The 21,187-nt window shown below is 34.7% G+C and overlaps 1 pseudogene; it reads right to left on the bottom strand.

Moving 5' to 3' along the window:
* Positions 1-7,090: 7,090 nt before the first annotated feature.
* Positions 7,091-17,653, bottom strand: LOC115956907 (annotated as a pseudogene).
* Between the last annotated feature and the right edge of the window lie 3,534 nt (positions 17,654-21,187).

Here is a 21,187-nt window from a genome sequence, read left to right on the forward strand (position 1 = left end):
CAGACTTGCATGTCTTCAACACTTAATCTTGAAATACAGTTTCTTGAAGTATTAAACACATCCTAAATCTACCCAAATACAAGTAAAGTACGTTTTGTCAAAGGATTAACCAATCACATAAAATAGTGACATATGTTCCTAACAAGTGAATCACATATGTCCTAATAATCTCCCCCTTTAGCAATCCACGACAAAAGCACAACAAACAAATGAGATATGAGAGAAGTCATAAATCACTCAACTTATATTCACTTGTTGAATACAATAAAATCTATCCTAACACAAACTCTTGAAAAACTTTGCAAGAAGAGACTTTATGGCAAGTAGACTTTGACAACCTGTATTTCTGAAACACTTTAAATAAAACTCATCAAGGCATCTTTGTGTGAAACAACAATAATAGATTGCATACAAGTAAAAAGAACCATGTGTATAAAGAAAGAAAAGAAACAACACATGCAAGAATAGGTGAAAGAAACATCATCATATAAAGAAAATAAGTACAATGTATGTCAATAATGATCACAAGACCCATGTACAAGAATAAATGTATCTAAAATAGAAAAAAGAAAAAAATACATGTAATCCTCACTACATCCCTCAAAAATATCAACACTCCCCCTAAGAAAATGTCCTATACTAACTCTCTCTCCCTAAGAATGACTACTCTCATATCCTAAAACTACTCCCCCTTTTTGTCACGAATGACAAAGGGTAAGAGTGTCAAGTAGACATCTCATCGATAGAGCTAGCATCTCCATCAGAAGCATCAGAAGCATCATCGTCATCACCATCATCATTATCCTCATCCTTAGAATTGGAAGCCACTGGAGGAGGTTGAGGAGACACCTTAGGAGCAAAGCCACCCATGGCCGCTTGTCATCGTGCAATACGACTGACACGAACGTTCACCTGATACAGCTCTATAGAGAGTGTATCAAGGCGAGCATCCATGCGCTGCAGCTGTGCCATGATGTCCCCTAGTGTCACATTGCTCGAAGAAGAGGAGGCAGCGGATGTGGATGAAGCAGATCGAGATGGAGCCGAACGGGAGGGAGGAGCTGTTGAATCTGATTGCCGTGACCTAAACTGTGCCTCGCTATGTTGGTAGCGGCATCTATGGCACACATGACAGAAAAATGGTCGGAAGAGGGAAAAGGAATAAAAAAGTGGCATAAAATCCGCGTAATAGCCGAAGGGAAAAAAAGCTCATCACAAGTAGCCGTATCCCTATACACATCTATAATGGAAAGAATAAAATGTGAAGGAAAATCTATAGTGAGGTGCTCTAACAAAGAAAGCAAAAATTGAGCACGAGGCTCTGTGATAGAGTTATAGTGAGAGAGTGGGTGCAAAACAAAAGTCATCACCATGTTAATGAATCTAGGACCTTTAGCAAATGCCTTACATGGTGTAAACTGACAATCACCCCAATCAAACGGGCACTCGCAGAAAGTAGAGATCATCTAGTCTTTGGACACAGTCCTCAGACGATCACATCCGGGGTAGTCAGGATGCTCTACTTGTGGAACATGGAGCATATCCGCAACAAGCTACGGTGTGACACAAATGCGCGTACCACGAACGCGAGTAGAAAAGTGAGGTACTGAAGAATCAATTCCATGCATGTTGGAGTAAAACTCTTGAATCAGCACGGAAGGACATGTGACTGGGACGTCACACAGTGACTTCTAACCCCGACTGTGAATGACATCGGGTAGGTCAGTGTCGGCAAAGTATGCCCAAATGACTCGGCGTTTCGAATTAACACCTCATCAAGAAAAGTTCTCTGAGAAGTCCTTTCGGGCATCCTCATCACGGAACCGAATAGAAGAAGGGGTAGGATCAGAAGATGAAAGGTTCTGGGATGGAGCAGATTTACATTTTGGTGCCATAGACACGACTAACGTAAACAAGAGAGAGAGGGGGAAGAAAGAGACAATTAGAAAAGCTCCAAACAGTTCAAATATAGCAAGTATATTGAAAAAAGAGTACGTATGCATGGGGAATGCATGAACATGTGACATGCAAAAGAAATTGCATCATAGGCACAGCCCAATCCAAACCTACCAGTACACAAGCAGTTCAACATGTATAACACACAACTAAATGCATGAAAATATAGTTATAATGCACATGGAATACAATGCATGAAGTTTTTAAGATTGAATCTTCAAAACCCACCCAAAAATTGCAGAAAAACCTCTTTGATTTTGAAAAACTCCAAATTTTGCAAAAATCCCAAAAACTTAGGTTTCAAAGAATGAAATGCATGAAAATGAGAGAATCAAAGCTTACCAAGTGAAGAAAAACTAGATTAATCTCGAAAAAATGCTTGAGGAAGAGGTTAGAAGTGAAAGAGAGAGTGTTTGGGAGATGAACAGGTGCGGACAGATTGAGAGAGATTGAGGAAATGAGAACCAGATCGTGAAGAACATATATATAGATCCTCAGTAATTCTCGACAGATAAAGGTGTTGAGAGGTGTCGAGACATCTGTCGAGGAAAGTGTCAAGAAAAACAACGTTGATAGATGCAGTTGTCGAGAAGGTGTCGATGAACAAAGCAAAGACACAAGAAGAAAAGCTCGATCGATCAGCTGTTGAGAAGCTATCAAGGATCCAGGAACTTTCTCGATCGATCCACCTAGCTGTCGAGGATCTGTCGAGATTGCGATAAGAAAAAGCTTAAGAGCTCGACAGATAGCCAGGTGTCGAGCAGCTATCGAGGAGGTGTCGAGATTACTTAAAAATCGTTTTTCAAGAAGGGAAAAACACAGATATGAATGCAATCAAGCATGCAACTCAACCAAGGATCCAATTAACATTTTAAGCTCTTAAAATCATCTCTCAACAACAATTTTAAGCACAATGATCCCACACACACACACACACACACACGTCTAACCAATTTTATATTTCAAAAAAAAAAGTTAAGACAGTTTAGTGAGCATACATTAACATATGTAAAACCTTGTGATGGCCAAATCACATTGTACCTGCACATGTATTAAGAGTAGCAAAGAATATTGTGTGTTGTATGTGAAAAACATCGTAAGATTGCAAATGTGTCAATATGTTATGACAATTTGAGATATGAGAAAATCACTTTAACTCACACACAATCATAAATGTTTGATGGAGACTATCACCTTCAAGGTACATCCTATAACTCCCACATCTCCTAGAATACACGCTTGCAATCATATTTAAAGCATTTGATCTTTTTGCTTTTTATTTTCTTTGCATATTATTCTTTTTAAGCAAATCATGCATGTGCATATAAGAGATAGAAATGAAATACCCAATTATGTTAAGCATTTGACATTCCAATTTTGCTATGCTGAAGCACACAAATGTTATTGACATCATACTTTTGCTATGCCGAAGCATACAGATGTCATTTCATGATTAGCGGGCAACAGTGGTGAGATAGTTATTTATGCCTTTCTCTTAGAATTTTCTAGTCCTTCCCATCAAAAAGAATGATACGAGTGTTAAGTACAAGAGATAACTTAATCTTACTCATCACAAACAAGAGCCACAAAGCTCACTTGCTTAGTTGTGCATAGAGATGCTCATCTAAGCTACAAAAGATACAAAATTTAGAAAATTTTGTTTCAATGGCCATCCAAGATACACAAGTACCAATGTACACAAAACACACACTGTTTTTGTATTTTTCTGATTTTTCAATTTTATTTATATATTTTTATATCAAAAACAAAATAAACAAAACTAAAAGCAAACAAAAACATGTTAAACAAAACAAAACATAAAACTAGATTGACTCAAAACTTGAAAGCAAAACACAAAAGTAATGCTCACACAAAAACAAGAAGAGAGAAAGAGAAAAGTGATAGAATCACTTTGAGCCATTTTCCTTCCACGCCTTAGAAGAACCTTTTCTTTGAGTGAACCCTTGAACTGCCGACGAGGGAGAAGAATTGAAACCGTTCAAGTTTGAAAGGAACATGAGGGCTTTGAGAAGATCTCCAAGGGGAGCAAGAAAGGATTGAAGCTGATTCTGGCTTCCAGATGCTATCATGCCGTTGCTCTGTTGAGTGGTTAACCACTAATAGCAATTTGGTCGAGTATGACCGGCAACTCCACAATGATGACAAAGATGCTGCTTCTTCTGTTTAAACTTTTGAGAGTTATCCTTCTTAACCCTTGGGTTTTTAGCTTCCTTCTTATCTTGCTTAGGTGGTGCTCCTAAGATAGATTTACCTTTTGTTTATGTTCGCACTAGCTAAATCAGTTTTAACATCATTGTTCTTAATTTCAACATTATTAGCAGGAGGAACAAAAACAGTAGAACTAGTAGAAGCAATATTAGAAGAAGAGAGACCATACCTTAAACCTGTTCGATCAGAAGCAGATTTCTGAAGACTGAGCATTTCATCAAGCTTTGCACTTGAAGTCCTCTCCAATTAAGCTCTGACTTGAAATAACTCCGCTTCAAGTTTCTTGGTCTTCTCAGCTAAGAAATTGTTCTCGAATCTCAGTGCTCCAATAGTTTGATTAGCCTTATCAAACTTTGTGGAAAGCTCTTCACGATCAAGTTCCACATCACTGAGCTTCTTGGTGGTCAGCCTATAAAGTTTCTCATGTTTCTCAGAAATCTTGTATAATTTCTCATAAGCTATATGAATATCATCTTGATCATCCATTTTCTCAAACTTGACTCCACCAATTCCTCTTCTTCATCCACATCTTCAACAATCCCATCAGTAGGATTAACAGTGGCAGTGAAGACATTCAAGATTCCATCATCCTCATTGTCGAAATCATCCTCAAGCTCGGTGTTGCTCAAGGTAGCAGCAAATGCCTTGCTCTTCCCAATGCTCTTGAGATATGTAGGACACTCATGTTTCATGTGACCGAAGCCTTGACACCCAAAGCACTTGGGTCCTGCGGGAACAATGTACTGACCGCCATCCCTAGCATCCTTCTTTCCTTTGTCATGGCTCTTGAACTGAGAAGAATTGGATTGCCTACGGTCCTTGTCGAAGCCCTTCCCATTGGTATTCTTCATGAACTTCTTGAATTGCCTGGTGATGTAGGACTTCATCTTAGAATCTTCATCATCTGAAGACTCATCCGTGTCACTGCTCTTGGCCTTCAATGCCATGCTCTTGCCTTTACCCAATTTGCCAATTCTAGTTAACCCTAGCCCGTAGGTTTGTAGATTGCCAACTAGCTCTATCAAAGGAATCTTGTCAATATCCTTTGATTCCTCGATCGTCGTGATCTTTGCATGGAATCTTTTGGGTAGAGATCTGAGCCCTTTTCTCACAATCTTGGATTCAAGAATGGTTTCCCCAAGATTGAAGGCTGAGTTCACTATGTCCTTGAACTTGGCATAGAACTCATCGAATGACTCATCCTCCTCCATTTTAATCTCTTCGAAGCTTGTAGTGAGCCTCTATAATTTCGAATCCTTGACAGCCTTGGTTCCCTCATAGGTTGTTTGAAGGATGGTCCATATTTCCTTTGCAGTTTTAGTGAAGGATATCTTCTTGAATTTCTCATTAGTGACTGCACTAAACAAAGCATTCAATGTCCTGCTGTTAAAGTTTTCCGCCTTGATCTTGGCTTCATCCCAGTCAGCCGACGCTTCCTTTGGCTTGGTCTAGCCAATCTCTACAGCTTACCACACCTTCTCGTCTAGAGACTGCAAGAAAGTTTTCATGCGTACTTTCCAGTATGCATAGTTAGTGCCATCAAATAAAGAAGGTATAATTAATGACTGTCCTCTATCCATGACAAATAAGGGTCAATGGATCAAACACAGCAAAGATTAACCCTAATCAGAGTGTGCCTACTCTGATACCACTTGATATGCCAAAAACAAATTGACCCCTTGTGACAAATTAACCAATTAATTTAGCCAAGTTAATTAATTAACGAATGGGGAAAACCAACACTGCAAAAACCCCACCGGGTGATTTTTAGGTCACCACTCCCGAAATTCTATTATTATCACAACAAGCGGTTACAAGTAAAAGAATCTCAGTACCTTATACTAACCTATAGTTGAACCCTTACCCCAATACCCAATTGGACTTGTTCTGTAGTAACAATTTCTTCTTTTGATGCATGGCTCCCAAGTACGTGACTAACTGATTGCGCGGATCTCAGTATGCAACTTCAATCACCAACTAGAGAAGGTTGTTGGCTGTATAGTTTTTCAGTTCATCCTAACGATGAAGATCAAGAAGATGCGTGGTCACAAAACCCTACGGTGCACAAACACAACAACTTCTTCAAGAACGATGAACTAAGGCAAATTCTGTCTCCAGTTACAATTTGCTTGAACAAACTTTGCTCAACACTTGTGCAACTTGTGAACACTTTGACGACTCTTAAAATAATCCTTTTATATGTCTAGGGTTGTGAGAAAAGAAAGCCCAAACACATAAAACCAAATTGGAGTCAAAACCAAATTGGAATTCTGTTTTTTATAAAACTCGACAAATACCTGTCTGTCGAGATGCTGTCGAACAGCTGTCGAGCCACGAGGCTGGAACAGCTTCTTAAGCTCGATGGATAGTTAACTGTCGAGCTTTAATAATAGGCACTTCTTTAGCTTGTTTCTTGGACAGACTTGCATGTTTTTAATACTTGATCTTGAAATACAGTTTCTTGAAGTATTAAACACATCCTAGATCTACCCAAATGCAAGTAAAGTGCGTTTTGTCAAAGGATTAGCCAATTACATAAAATAGTGACATATGTTCCTAACAAGTGAATCACATATATCCTAACACCTTAGAAAATCTTCTTTCATAAGAAAAAAATTCTTTATGAAAAATTTTGGTTGAGGATTTTCATAAATTGAGATATCTTCATTAAAGGTAGGTAATATTGCATCACTAGCAATGACTTCTAAAATATTTGTATTTATTTTTGGAAAACTAATTAGTTGCAAAAGGCAAAATAACTTTATAAACTATCACCTCATAACTATAGGCACAGGTGATACACAATGTTAACTTACAACTGATAACAAAAAAAAATTCTAATAAACAGTCTATAATAACTAAAAATCATACTCGGAAAAAAAGAAGTTAAAAGCATATAAAACTGTTAACCAACTGTGTAATACCGTGAAAGATGCCTATCAAATGGAAGCTTCCTTAAAGCAGTGGTTGTCAGAGACTCCATAAATTTGATCACCTCCAGGCCACCTAATTTTAAAAAGGAAAAAAAAAAATTCCAAAGACACGCAGTATTATTATAGGCATTGCAATCACAATTAAAACTTAGTGGCAAATCTAGCTGAAGCTGGAAAAACCATGAAAGATTATGGTTGGAAGAGAAGCTGAAAGATGTTTTACACTCCCTCCAAATGCTCCTTGAAAATCCGGTCGAATGCATGGCAAAGTTCCAAGATAGTGTACAAATGGTCCTAAAACATCACACCTCAGTTAAGGAGAGCACAAATAGCATCTTCTTTACACACAAAAAAAAATTAAATAATAATTTACAACAGCTTCAAGCCACTCACGCCAGCATCAACGGCAATAGGTCTACCATGATGATCCATCTCCGACTCAAGTTCCTCAATGCTTTTATTAATTAGAGATGTTATACTTGAAATCTGAGCCCAAATTATAGACTCCAAGTGCTAGAATCAAGATCACAACATCAGTTTAATATCCTAGACAAACATCATCTTAATTTGCAAGAAAGATGCACAAGAAAAAACCTTTGAGAGAAGTTTTGCAAGACACTCTGAACCCATTTTACTGGCCAAGTGTCCAGAGTCAGGACTGGTTGCAAAGTACTCCCACTCCTTGCACCTCGCAACTAATATGTCAACATTTTTATTGATGTCAGCCTGGGAACAGTTAAAAATTCCAACCCAAGGATGATGCAAACGATACGACCTTCCTTCAATAACCTGAGAGCATATAAAGTATGTAAGAGGCAAAGAAAATAAACATATTAGGACATTTATATTTTTCAAAGAAATTTTGAACCATGAAAATGCACAGGAAATGCAGCAAAATTAAAATGTTATAGCAAAGTTTTAACGAACATTTCTCAAGAAAGGGGAAAAATGTATACGCTAAAAAACGGTTCTACTCTGAATACAATTCAACCCAATGAAATGTTAACCCTAATCACTTTGAGAGTTAAATGCAAATAAATTAGATAATAATTAAAAGTTAAGCTATACCTGATCAACAAAGTCCATTTATAAAGGTGGGGTTATTCACACAAACAAAGAGACAAAGGGAGATAGAGAGAGATCTTACATCCAATGCATTAGTTCCTTTGTCCATCAAATCCAACTTTGTCAACGCACCAAATGTCCTCTCTCCTGTGCAATTTACATACATGATTCATAAGGGAAACTGGGAAAGCTAAACAAAGCAACAAGTCAAGAGTTCTGCAAAAAGAGCATAAACATACCAGTAGCATCCACTTCCCTAGCAAGTTCGATAGCATCTGATGTCGCAACATCTTGGTTGGCTGAAGATATTGTGAGTATGATACAATTAAGCTGCAAAAACCAGAGGACAGAAAATTAACTCGAGACAATAACAGAAGGCATTGGGCTCTAATTGAGGACAGAAAGGCTTGCCTGGAGGGGTAGAGAGAGAATGAGAGAGAAGGGAAAACTATTAAAAAATTCGGCAGATAAAAACAAATTGCAGAACAAGGATCCAAAGAAGAAACAATTAGTTTTATTGTACATCATGCAACAATTATAGTTGAGACAATCCAAGAATTTGTTATTCAGCGACTCCAGGATTTTTTTTCAGGGGGTTTCTTAAGAATTTCTAATTTAAAGTCAACATGAATTCACTTAATAGATGAAGATAAATTTTGCATAGGAGATAAATCTTGGGTACGTGGTTTTTTTATCAAATACTTGTTCATAATTCTAGCAAAAGAATAAACAATAAACTATAAGTTCATTTGAAATATTAATAAAATTATTAATTATTATTGTTTAATTGTTTCATTAATTTGTTTGTCTTTTATAAACTATAATTTGTTATATTATTATTTCATTAATTATAAAATTATTATTTGTTGTTTAGCCTAATATAGTAACATAATTTAATTTATTTATCTTTTATAATGTATTGATTAATTAAATTATTAATTATTTTTTATTAGTTGCTTCCTCCAATTAATTATTGGTTAATTAAATAATTATTTATTAGATATACTGCTGCACTAGCACACACCCACAGACCCATGTGCATTTACCCCAACCCCATGCCCCCATCCACCCCCCAATTCCAATGCCCCATGGCCCCAATCACAAGACTAAAACCAATCAAATAAAGCCAATTAATTGTATCTCACTAAAAGCACAACACCAACACTAACACTAAAAGACAATTAATTTATCTCACCAACACAGTGCAAATATTAATAAATACACCATCGGATAACTCAAAAAATAGGGCAAAACTTAATAAAAATTTATAAAGTAAACTAAGCAAAAGGCAAAACAATAGGCAAATGACCATCACATTTCAAAGTCTTAGAGAGAGAGAGAGAGAGAGAGAGTCTTAGTCACACCTGTGTACAACTCCTCAAACTCCTCCTCCGACAAATCAGAGAGAGGAGTGACTCTGTCTCCGTGGACCACCGTGGGGTCCAACACTTAGTGAGATCTGGCGATCTCCTTTTCCGTCCATTCCATTGGTCGTCTCAAGGGAAAAAGCGAGTGACCCAAGGCCAACCGCAACGTATCCCAGTCGTCCATCATCATCCACGCCAAGCGTGCCGCCTCCAAAGCCGCCGTCGTGTCCAAGAAGCTCCTCCGAAGCACTGGCAAGGCGGTGTGGATCGCCGACACCACCTTCCTGATCCTGGCTGTGCCACTCATCATTGAGATGGACCGTGACCAACAACTCACCGAAATTGAGCTCCAAAATGCCAGCCTCCTCGGCACTGCTCCCACTCCCAAGTGAGTGTGACACAGAGGGAGACCCTTTTGCTTCTTTCTTTTTCAATTTGGGTTTTCAAAAAGTTCCAGACTTTTTTTAGAGATAGAGACAGAGAGAGAGTTTTTAATTTGGGTTCTGTTTGAGGCCTGATCTGATTTCAGTATATTAGGTTTAGGGTTTTTTTTTTTTTTTTTTTTTTTTTTTTTTAATTTTTAGAATCCATGGGTTACTGGGTTTGCTACCATCTGTTGGGCTTGTCGTGTGCTTGATGTTGGGCTTGCCGTCCGTTGCCTTTTTTTTGAGAATCTGTGGGCTTGTATCTTGTTCTGTTACAATTTTTTTTGGGCTTAAAAGTAGAACAAATAAAATTTTTTTTATTGAGGGTGTTCCTAAATTTTTTACTGAGGGCGTTCAAAAATTTTTTTTAAAGGATAAGCAAATAAAAAATATTTAATTAATATGCATAATTTTTTTTTCCAAGTTCAGGGTGTTCCTGGGAACACCCTGAACATAACGTGGCGTCACCACTGTTCATTATTATCCCCTCACCCATACCTATACAGTTCTTTTAAGCATAAAAATGTAAAAAGCTTATAGAATAAGATCACAAATCCAGAGTGCGATATGTAACGCCCCAAAATCATAGGCAATAAAAATCTATTTAATCTGAATAATCCATAAAAATATTAAATAAAAGAAACTAGCAACCTTGAAACTGATTACAAAAGTCAGAGCTCTAATTCACCAAATACAAAAAATCCTCAAAATAATTCTCCAATACAAAGTTTAATGCCATAAAATAATAATAAAATCCTCAATTCCACAAAAATAGTTCGTAACATCTGTCTCCCAAGAATCTCTACTCCAGTAATCCACCTAATGTATCTGTAATGGGAAATACAGGGGGGTGAGATAACTCAATAAGTGGAATTCACTAACATTGGGGTGTGGGAACAAACCTTTCAAATAAATAATTTTTTCAACAGATTCACAACTTATAATTCACCAATATTTTGTCATCAAATATTTCATGTAAAAGAAAATAATATCTTTATATTGTGAGCCATCATAATATATATATATTGATACCATCACATAAACAATTCCCTAGGCTTTTCTCGTGGTCAACATTTACGCCCCGTTGACAGGGTTATGCTGTCCCCTTTTTGGGACTGGAACCTCCTTTCATCCCATTTCTCAAGGATGGCTCCTTTGGAACCTAAAGGTACACTCCCTTGCTATGAAGCTTCCTTTTGGATCCTCAATAGTATGCTCCCTTACTAAGGAGCTATCAAATGTGCACTGTCCCCTTTTGGGACCGTCCCTTGCTAAGGACTAGCTGCAGCATGATTGTCCCTTGCTAAGGACTAAATATCATACTGAGCTTCTAATCACGACTTGCCATAGGTTTTCAAAACATATTCAATATGCTCACAAAATAATCCATTCATACTTCTCAAAATATAAAAACATATTCACACATACAAGTTTAAATAAAATTAGGTTGTCCCACAAGTTTTTCATAAAATGAATAGCCAATGTGCACATCAAACATTTGTAAAATATTCATTTATATATAGGATATCAACGTATTCTTTCATATAAAATAGTTTAATAATTAACACTGTTTTGGGAAAACCCCCAAAATTAGTAAACACCACTTACCTCTTAGTTGCAAAAAATAAAGGAAATCAACCTTCCTTGAATCACAACAATTCAGTAGAATTAGAACCTAGCAATACCAAAAATAGGTTCATCAATACACAAATTCCCACTTAAAAATCTATTTTCACACTTAAAATGGTTTTATCCTAGACAACATTGATTTATCCAAAATCCTCTATTTATTCACCTAACTATCCAATTTACTTTCAGCTTTGATCAGAGTTTTGGACTTATAAATATTGCTGCCTTATTAGAATATTCATGAAACTTCAATCAATCTCATAGCCAATAGAGGTATGACTATACATACTATTCATACATAATCAAATTTCAAAGCCTGGACCATACGGCTATATAAACAATTCTTATTATACTATTATAATCATCACTCCAAAGACCCAAAATCTATTACACGGTTGAACTAGTGTGAAAGCAAAATAACCAGTCAACAATTGTGGCTTAGTGTGAATGCATAATAACCGGTCAATGGCTTAGTGTGAATGCAATAACAACCGGTCAACAATGGTGGCTTAGTGTGAATGCAATAACTTAAGCATTCTTTTCACTTTAACATGGTGACCAAGTCCAACATATTACTCTATTTGGCTCAATCTCACGTCTGTGTTCCTTCCTGACATATTGGCCAAATCTTTATCTAATATAATACAATTATAGGAACCCTTTTTCTATTGGAATAATGATAGTTTAGGTTCATATCAATTGCAAGCTATATGACTATTCAAACTTCCTAAATCTTGAGCATGAGAAACATCGTACCTGAAGACTTCAACTCAATGCCACAGTGGAGAAAGGCAGAATTCAATTGTCGGCTGAAGCAAAAAGAAATCCCATCAGAAAAACACGTGTGACCTAAGAGGAAAAAGGCTAGGGTTTTCAAGGCTCATATGCGTATTTATGTCACCTTACTTGGGCTTCATATTCCATAGAATTTATCTTCTTTTTAATACCTTAGGCCCAAATTTATTTAATCCATTTTAATTATAGGCCTCCATTAAAAATTTACGTATAATAATTTAATTGGTATCAAATTTTGGGGTGTTACACGATAGCTACATGATATATAAACAATGTTGATAGATCAAGAACTGCTCATTCTGATAAATCAAATCCTACATGAACATAACAACGATCCAAAACATGTGATAATCATAAATATAATTAAGACTAACTTACAAATTACACCCATTGACCTAGTTTCAATTTAGTCCTTTATGTTTCAATTTTTTTTTTCTCGTTTCAGTCCTTTAAATTCCATTTGTTTCCATCATAGTCCTTCCATCCACTTACGGTGAATCTTCACCACTAAGGTTGCATTTGGTATTAGCTGAAAAATGCCATTTTCTTTTACAATTTAGCTTATTTTTGCTACTATTCATGGGTTTCATTACACTTTTTGATAGTATTCATAGGTTCCAGTATACTATTTCAGCTAGTGTTTAGATTTATCTACAGTATTTTTAGCAAAAAGTTTTTAATTTTAGCTAAATAAGCTGTTCTTAAGCAGACACTAAGGTTACGTTTGGGATTAGAGTTTAAAGTCAGCTTATTTTTGTTACTATTCTGCTTATTTTTGCTACTATTTATGAGTTCCACTGCATTTTTTGGTACTATTCATGAGTCCCACTCAAGAGCAGCCTAACATAATTTGGGCCTAAGGTGAAAAATTTATGCGGGGCCTTGAATATGTAAATATTAATTAAACAAAATTATTTAATTTTAATCAAATCAAGGTTAATTTGGTACATTAAATACATAATTTTATAAATGATAAAAACTAAACTAATGTTAATTTCATATAGAGAATTGAATATCATAGTTGAACCATAAATATTAATAAAATAAAAATAGAAATATACTACGATTAAAAAAGATACTTTATTTTGGATATATGACGATGCATAGTTAAGTAAAGTTGTAATTTAATTTTTAATACTATATCTTGTTTTTGAGAGAGAGAGAAATGTAGATATTATTTGGTGTGCGGCTTTGTAAGATATCAGTTTACAAAAATTAAAGTCTCAACTCTCAAACTATTAGGGGAGATTAATCTATAATTAACGATTTAACACATTTGCAATATTTTTTTTTTGAAACATTTTAGGGTTTAATTGGCTTAGGGTTCAATTATTCTCGTACTTTTAGAGTCTTAATAAAAATGAAAAGGAAAAATGCACTAAAAGCAATATAAAATGTTCAAAATATAATGTGACATTAACTCTCAATGATGAACTTCATCAATTTAACTAATGAATGTTTGAATCACTTTTTTTGTAATTAATAGCATAGCAATTTGTAAGTCGTAAGTCAATAGTAAAATTTGTAATATTCTTAACATCATTAATAAAAGAAAATGCACAACCTTTAAAAAATATATATAATTTTATAAAAATTTGGCCTTTAACCATGGGAAGTGGGGTCTTTTTCCCTAAGGGAAATTTTTATTTGATGGGGCCTTAGGCCTAGGCCTTGGGCTGGCCAAAGTCCCACTAAACTATTTCTGCTAGCTAACTTTTACCTTGATTAACAGTACTTTCAGCAAAAAGATAGTTAAATAAGCTGTTTTCAAATAGACCCTAAGTCTACCAAAACAACATCATTTTGGAAAGTTTAAATAAATAAACTAAAACCAACAAGAGATTGGAACTAGACAATAAGACTAGCACCTATATGGGAGGAAGTGCTCGTTGAGCTAGAGTTCATTAGCTGAAAACAGATTAAAGTTAAAGGGTAGGAATGGAGAAAAACAATGAAATATAGAAGATTGAATTAAAAAAAAAGGGTCAAATTTAAAGTGTGTAATTTGTAGTTTTGCCTATAACAATCATGTTTTCAAATGAGCCTATCAATATGGCACTAAGTGTTCCTTAAGATGTGCCTAAGAAATCAGCAAAATATGCTGAGTGTCCTATGGGATTCATTAATATCTCAAAAACTACTTTCACTGATACCCATGAAGTTCCATTGTTCATGATGTCACGGAAAAATTAGACCTCAATATATGAAGCACCATCTTCTCATATTTAATAAAATTGACTTTGTTAAATTGGAGGGAAAAGGGGGGAATTGTTACCGGCTAGGGTTCTTAAAAGAATGAAAAGAGTAGAGTAAACTGTGGCACTGAAAAGATCACCAAAATGAAAGGGTCTTCCACTCATTAGTCATTACACATTGATGTACCCTTTTTGAGTGGGGAAAGTCCCATTACCTTCTCAATATAAATTCGAACCATATTTTCAATATCTTCAACAATACTATCAGGTTGTCCCTCTAGAAAGAGGAAAAAAAGGAACAACTATCTTAGTTAATGAATGGAAAATAATCATTATATAATCTAGAAGTTTAATCAAGTACAGAACATACCAACAACAACTTTTGCGAAACCCGGTAGATCAATCAGGGATAAGTTGACAACTGCCAAATGAAGGAAAACAAGAATAAGTGTTAAAAAATATATTAAAACATGGGGAATAGAATTATATCAACTATTCATTCAAACTTCATGCCATGCAACATTACCCAGTATAAGACATTAGGAGCAAATGAAATTTAAGTGCAAGCAAGGAACACATCAAACAAGTGAAAATAATGTCCCGGGTATTATAACCAATAGTTATTCTTTAGAGATCACACACAATACTCAGGATTGCACCAATGCAAATCTTTACAAATCACACACACTCCTCAAAACCCACAGAAACCAATTTGTTGTCTATCTTTCTTTCCCATCTAACTTTTTTTTTTCTTCCTTTCCTTTAATAAATGCAAAATACACCATGCACATGGGAGCCAATGACGAAGAAACCATTAAATGATTTTGTTAAATGATATTGTCCGTTTGGATATAATTGAAAACTGAAAACTAAAAAAGGAAAAACACTATAGCAAAATAATTTTTAAACGTGTGAATAGTATCGTAGGGCCCATTTTTAATAAAAAAATTGTTGAAAAGTGAAATTTGTGGGTTCGTGAATAGTGCACACCGTGCACTATTCACAGGAAAAGTCAAACATTTCGGCTCAAAAAAAAAAAAAAAAAAAAGCTAAAATGCAAAACATGCGTTTGCATCAGCTTCCCAAACGCACACCTAATCTGCAAAGAGAAGCTAAATAGTGAGATTTCACAATTCAAACTACTGCTAAACATCCTTACTCAAGTGACAAATACATATATACAATGTTTTCTTCTCAAGCAACTATTGCAGAGACTAGTTGTTTTCCATGCATAAGATAATATTTATACACATTAGTGCATTTTGCATCAGCTTTTTGGATTGTTAGGGAGAAGTAAACATCTAATTTGCCAGTCAAACTATAACTTCTTTTCAGATTAAAATTATGCCAAGGCAATTAACTAATATTGAAGGAAAAAAAATACTGGCTGTGCTTAAAATTGCAAAGAATTGGTATCACACAAGCATCATAAAATGTCATGCATACAAACAAATTAAGATTATATTGCAAAAAGCATGGCTTTTCCAGATGAAGCAAAACATATTCTGCGGAAGTATATCTAGCACTGGTGATTATGTTGTAGGACCGTTAAGAAATTCAATACTATACTAGGTTTCTTGATAAATTCTTGAATAAGGATTGATGTTTAAGAGTTTAGGTTAGAAAAGAATGGATGTTGACAACTGTTTCAGGGCTAAAACAGGGAATAAACAAAAAATAAATAAAAATAACATAAATAAAACACTACGAATCACACCTAGGTCTTACTAAGCATCACACCTAGGGTTCCTTGGCATCACACAAACAAAGTTTAAAATAAGCTACTGAATTTTGTTAACCAATCATTATATTCTGAAATAGCACGACTACAAAAAGGCTATTGTTATCCTTTTCCTAGTAGAACTTTGACTCTAAATAACCAATTCCTAGAATAAATAGGAATATTAATAATAATTAAATAAAAGACTTAATAATACGTAAACATAAAATAAGACTCATGGGCCTTTGGTATGGCCAAGGATAGCACATTCCAGATTTCTTGAAATTACCAAATTACCCTTATTCTAATAGAACTTAATTAACACTGATCCAGCAGCTTCTCAACCTAAAAGACGCAATATTAATAACTAAAATAACTTATCAAAGATGCTAAGGTCCAACATCAAAACTAGACCACAATTCTTGAATTTTTGTATATTTAATCTTCTTTTTCCTTAAGCCCTTCCTTATCCTCATCAGATTAATACAACATAGCATAACTTGCCACAAATGACAAATGAAAATCATATATGCAGTCTGAATGGAGCAATATTTGCAACTAAAACTCCCAAGGACATTTTAAAAAGAAAGTAACCCAAAATAACGTGTCTAATAAATTTGAAAGAAAAGTAATAAGGAGAAATCTTTTTGTCTAGGAACAGGAGAAATCTGTTTTGAAATTTGGAGCACAGATACTAAGATGGATAGGAACAGGAGAAATCTGTTTTGTCTTCCCGGTTATTCTATCAGTCTCATCCTGAATCTCCTTGCAAACAAGGGCTGTACGGAAAACTCAGAAGGCAAAATATTAGCTCCAACATCATTTTCCTCTTAGATATGGAAGGTAATAAACAATGTCAAAGAAATCTTTATACATTGAAGAATGTTGATACTAGCAAGTCAAGGAGGAGAAGTCTAAACTCATGCCAATCCCCACAGTAGGCAAAAGTAAATTTGAATAGGCAATCAAGTTGAAAATAATTCTGGAAATCCTTACAAAATAATGTGCTTTAAACTATAAAGGTTTTTTTTTTATTGGTAATTTACAAGCACCTAGTGGGTTTTGAATCCATGACCTCATCCTCCATCCATTTTTATGGGAGGTGGAAATGCCGTTTAAGCTAGAGCACATTGGCATGTTTTAAAATATTAAATTAAGCATTAGACAAAGCCTGAAAAACTAAAAAACTAAAAAGGTTATCTAGTCTGGTCACAAATTATGCGGCCAAATATATACAAGGTCCTTAAGGAAGAAACCATGATTAAAGCCCAACATTGTGATAAATTCTTTTTTTTTTTTTTTTTGTTTCCTTTTTTGATGAATTACTTATCCATCCCATTTTCTAAAGTTTTTTCAATCTCAAGGAATAAAAGACAAAACCAGATATAAATTATAATTGCTAGAATAGACTAGATTACCCTTTGCCTCCAGGCATGGCTTATGAAAGGTAAGCAAATTTTGACCGACAGTATCTTTATAAAATCTTAAAACAGAGTACTTAGTCTACCACGGAACACATGGAAAGCAGTGCTTCAATATTTAGCATGCAACACAACCATTGACTAGGTATAAGTAAAATACCAAACCAGTTTCATTAAACATATTACCCAAAATTGGAGCTGAATCCCACAAAACCTTATTCAAAAGATAAATTTCCTCTATAAAAATACCCTTGGCAACCTGTGTTGGACCACTATTTTTTTCTCTTTCTTTTTAAAGAAAATCACATTCCTTGATTTGGGAGTCACTTGACAGCTTCAGCATAAAGTAACCCCATATTAACAAAGGCAAGCATAACAGCTGGACAATAATTTCTAGAGTAAGAAAGTCCAGCTCAGACTATAGTTCCTTTCAAAACAAACAGGTTAGAGTAAACCCATTGAAAAATAAAACATGTTCATTCTATCTAAAGTCGCTAATAAAAAGTTGAGCTTCAAATAGAGGCTTTTAAGTTTTAACCCAGTTGATAGTAGGCAGGGTAACCCTAAATTCCCATAAACAGGACATGTCAATAATGCTTTAAAAACTTCAATTACCAGCTAGAATTCAACAAAATTTCCAAATTCACTAATGAAGACCAAATGCTTATTTTTCATAAAGACGCTAATACTAAGAGTGTGTTTGGATACCACTTATTTACTGAAAACTGAAAATACTGTAACAAAATAATTTTTAAATGTGTGAATAGTGTTGTGGGACCCAAATTTATATTGAAATTTGTGCTTGAATGACTTTTGTGGGCCCGTGAACGATGCCATGGAACCCACATAATTTTAGCAAAACGCACAAATGTTGGCTTGGAATGCTTCCTAGACGCACACATCCTATCCAATTTTTTTTTTAAAAATAATAATAATCTATATTTATATAATGTATATTAAGAGAATTCAGAAAATTAGTTATTACTTTAAATGAATGGGTTTTGGACCTTGAACAATCCATTCAAGTCCCGCGTAATTGAATTCATTACTTGTGAAACCTAAATTGACTAAATATAAATCAAAGCTTAGGTTATTTATTTATTTAATCCCTTTAGCCTTATTGTCATCATTACACAAAGCACACCTCAATCTATTAGAGCATCTCAATCCAATAGGTTTTCTAAAATCAATTTTGGAGAGTAAACACTCAAAAAACAGTCTCTCTAACTCTAAAGTCTTTTTTAGAGTTGCTACAAGAGCTCTCGTGAAGAAGAGAGCACTGTAGTAATTACTGTAGCAACTCTAAACATTATTATTCCCTAAAATAATCACCTAGTTGAATAAAAAATGATTTTTTCCCCTTTCCTCCATTTCTCTTTTTCCTCACTCTCTTTCTCTCTTCTTTATCTCAACGGCTACAAAACGCAGAATACAATCCAAACACAAAAACAATTTTTCTCATAAACCAAATGAAATCAGAACAATAAAAAGGAAAAAAAAAAAAAAAAAGAGGGAGACCCATCTGGTTTTTGTTCTCCATCGGCTTTCTCTCTCAAATGAAAATTTTCATATTATGAACTTTGGTTTGTGATGGTCTGTGGAGTTATAAATTATGCAAGAGGTATGTGGTGAGAAATTAACTATGTACTGTCACGAGTACAAGAAGTAGAAAAACAAGAATAAAAGTGAAGTGTTCTGGAGTTGTTAGGACATATGTGATTCACTTGTTAGAAACATATGTCACTATTTTATGTAATTGACTAATCCTTTGACAAAACGTACTTTTCTTGTATTTGGGTAGATCTAGGATGTGGTTAATATTTCAAGAAACCTTGTTTCAAGATCAAGTGTTAAAGCCATGCAAGTCCGTCCAAGATTCAAGTGCAAAAAGTGTTGTTCATTAAAGCTCGACAACTAGCCATCTATCGAGCCTTGAAGAGCCGTTGAAGCCCGTAGCTTGATAGTAGCTCGACAAATAGGTATCTGTCGAGGTTTATGAAAAACAGAATTTTAGTTCTATTTTGACTCCAATCCATGATTGTATGTTTGAGTTTTCTTTTCTCACAACCCTAAACATATAAAATGATTATTTTAAGGGCCGTCAAAAGTGGAACAAGTTGCACAAGTGTTGAGTAAAGTTTGTTCGAGCAAAGTTTGTTCAAGTAAATTGTGACCGGAGACAAAATTTGTCCTAGTTCATCTTTCTTGTGAAGAAGCTGTTGTGTTTGTGCACTGTAGGGTTTTGTAAACAAGGAGCTTCTCGATCTTCATCATCTAGATGAACTAAAGAACTTTGCAACCAACAACCTTCTCTAGTTGGTGATTGGAGTCACGTACTGGGATCCGCGCAATTGGTTAGTCACGTACTAGGAGCCGTGCATTACAAGAAGAGATTGTCACTACAGAACAAGTCCAGTTGGGTATTGGGGTAAGGGTTCAACTGTAGGTTGGTATAAGGTACTGAGATTCCTTTACTTGTAACCACTTGTTGTGATAACAGTGGATTCCTAGAAATGGTGACCTTAAAATCACTCGATGGGGTTTTTGCTGTGTTGGTTTTCTCCATTCGTAAACAAATCACTGTGTCAATTTATTTTCTGCTGCATACTTAGTTTATTAGTGATTTGTTTGTGCTACCACGCATTTGCATGTTAATCTGATTAATTAATAAACTTGGCTAATTAATCAATTAATTCATCACAAGGGGTTAATTTGTTTTTGGCTTATCAGGAGTGAAGTAGAAAAATAAAAACAAAAGTGAAAAAGTTGAAGATAAAGAGGAGAGTGGGTATACGTGTGTGGAGGAGAAAAAAAAAGAAGAAACAACGTATGGATGAAAAATAAAACAAAGAAAAAGAAATCAAAATTGAGAAATGTTATCACAATATTTTCATAATAAATTTTAAGTGATTGATTGTTATTAGCTAATATTGGTGAGTAAAAAAATAATTTCAGTAGTGGATTCAAATTAAAACTAGTAACAACTTACAACATATAATTCTTTCGTGAAATTATTGTAAAAATATTATAAACTTAACACTTCTTATTAAAATTAGATGATCTTATAGTTCAGTATATCGTTGTAACAAGTGGTCACTGATCTTTGTTAAAAAACATTATTGAAAAATTAAAAAATATTACTGTTGGAAGGTTAAAAAATATAGAATGAAGATTAAAAAAGATTAAAAAAATAATAAAGAAATAATATTTTAATAGCATAGAAAAAAGATAAAATATTTGATAGAAAGTGTATTTGAAGAAGAAAATAAGGAAATCATAAAAGTTACTGTTAATTAGAGAGACCGGAGCAGATACTCTTAGCAAGAGAAGGTGAAAGTTTAGAGATAGAGAGAGAATTTTGACGCAGAGAAAGTTTAGGAGTCTGGACTGATTTTCTAGAGAGAGAAGATGAGTTCATTTGAAAAAGTGAAAGTTTTCATTTGCGGGAGGGG

Source organism: Quercus lobata, chromosome 8 (assembly GCF_001633185.2).
Source record: "Quercus lobata isolate SW786 chromosome 8, ValleyOak3.0 Primary Assembly, whole genome shotgun sequence".
Lineage (NCBI taxonomy): Eukaryota > Viridiplantae > Streptophyta > Magnoliopsida > Fagales > Fagaceae > Quercus > Quercus lobata.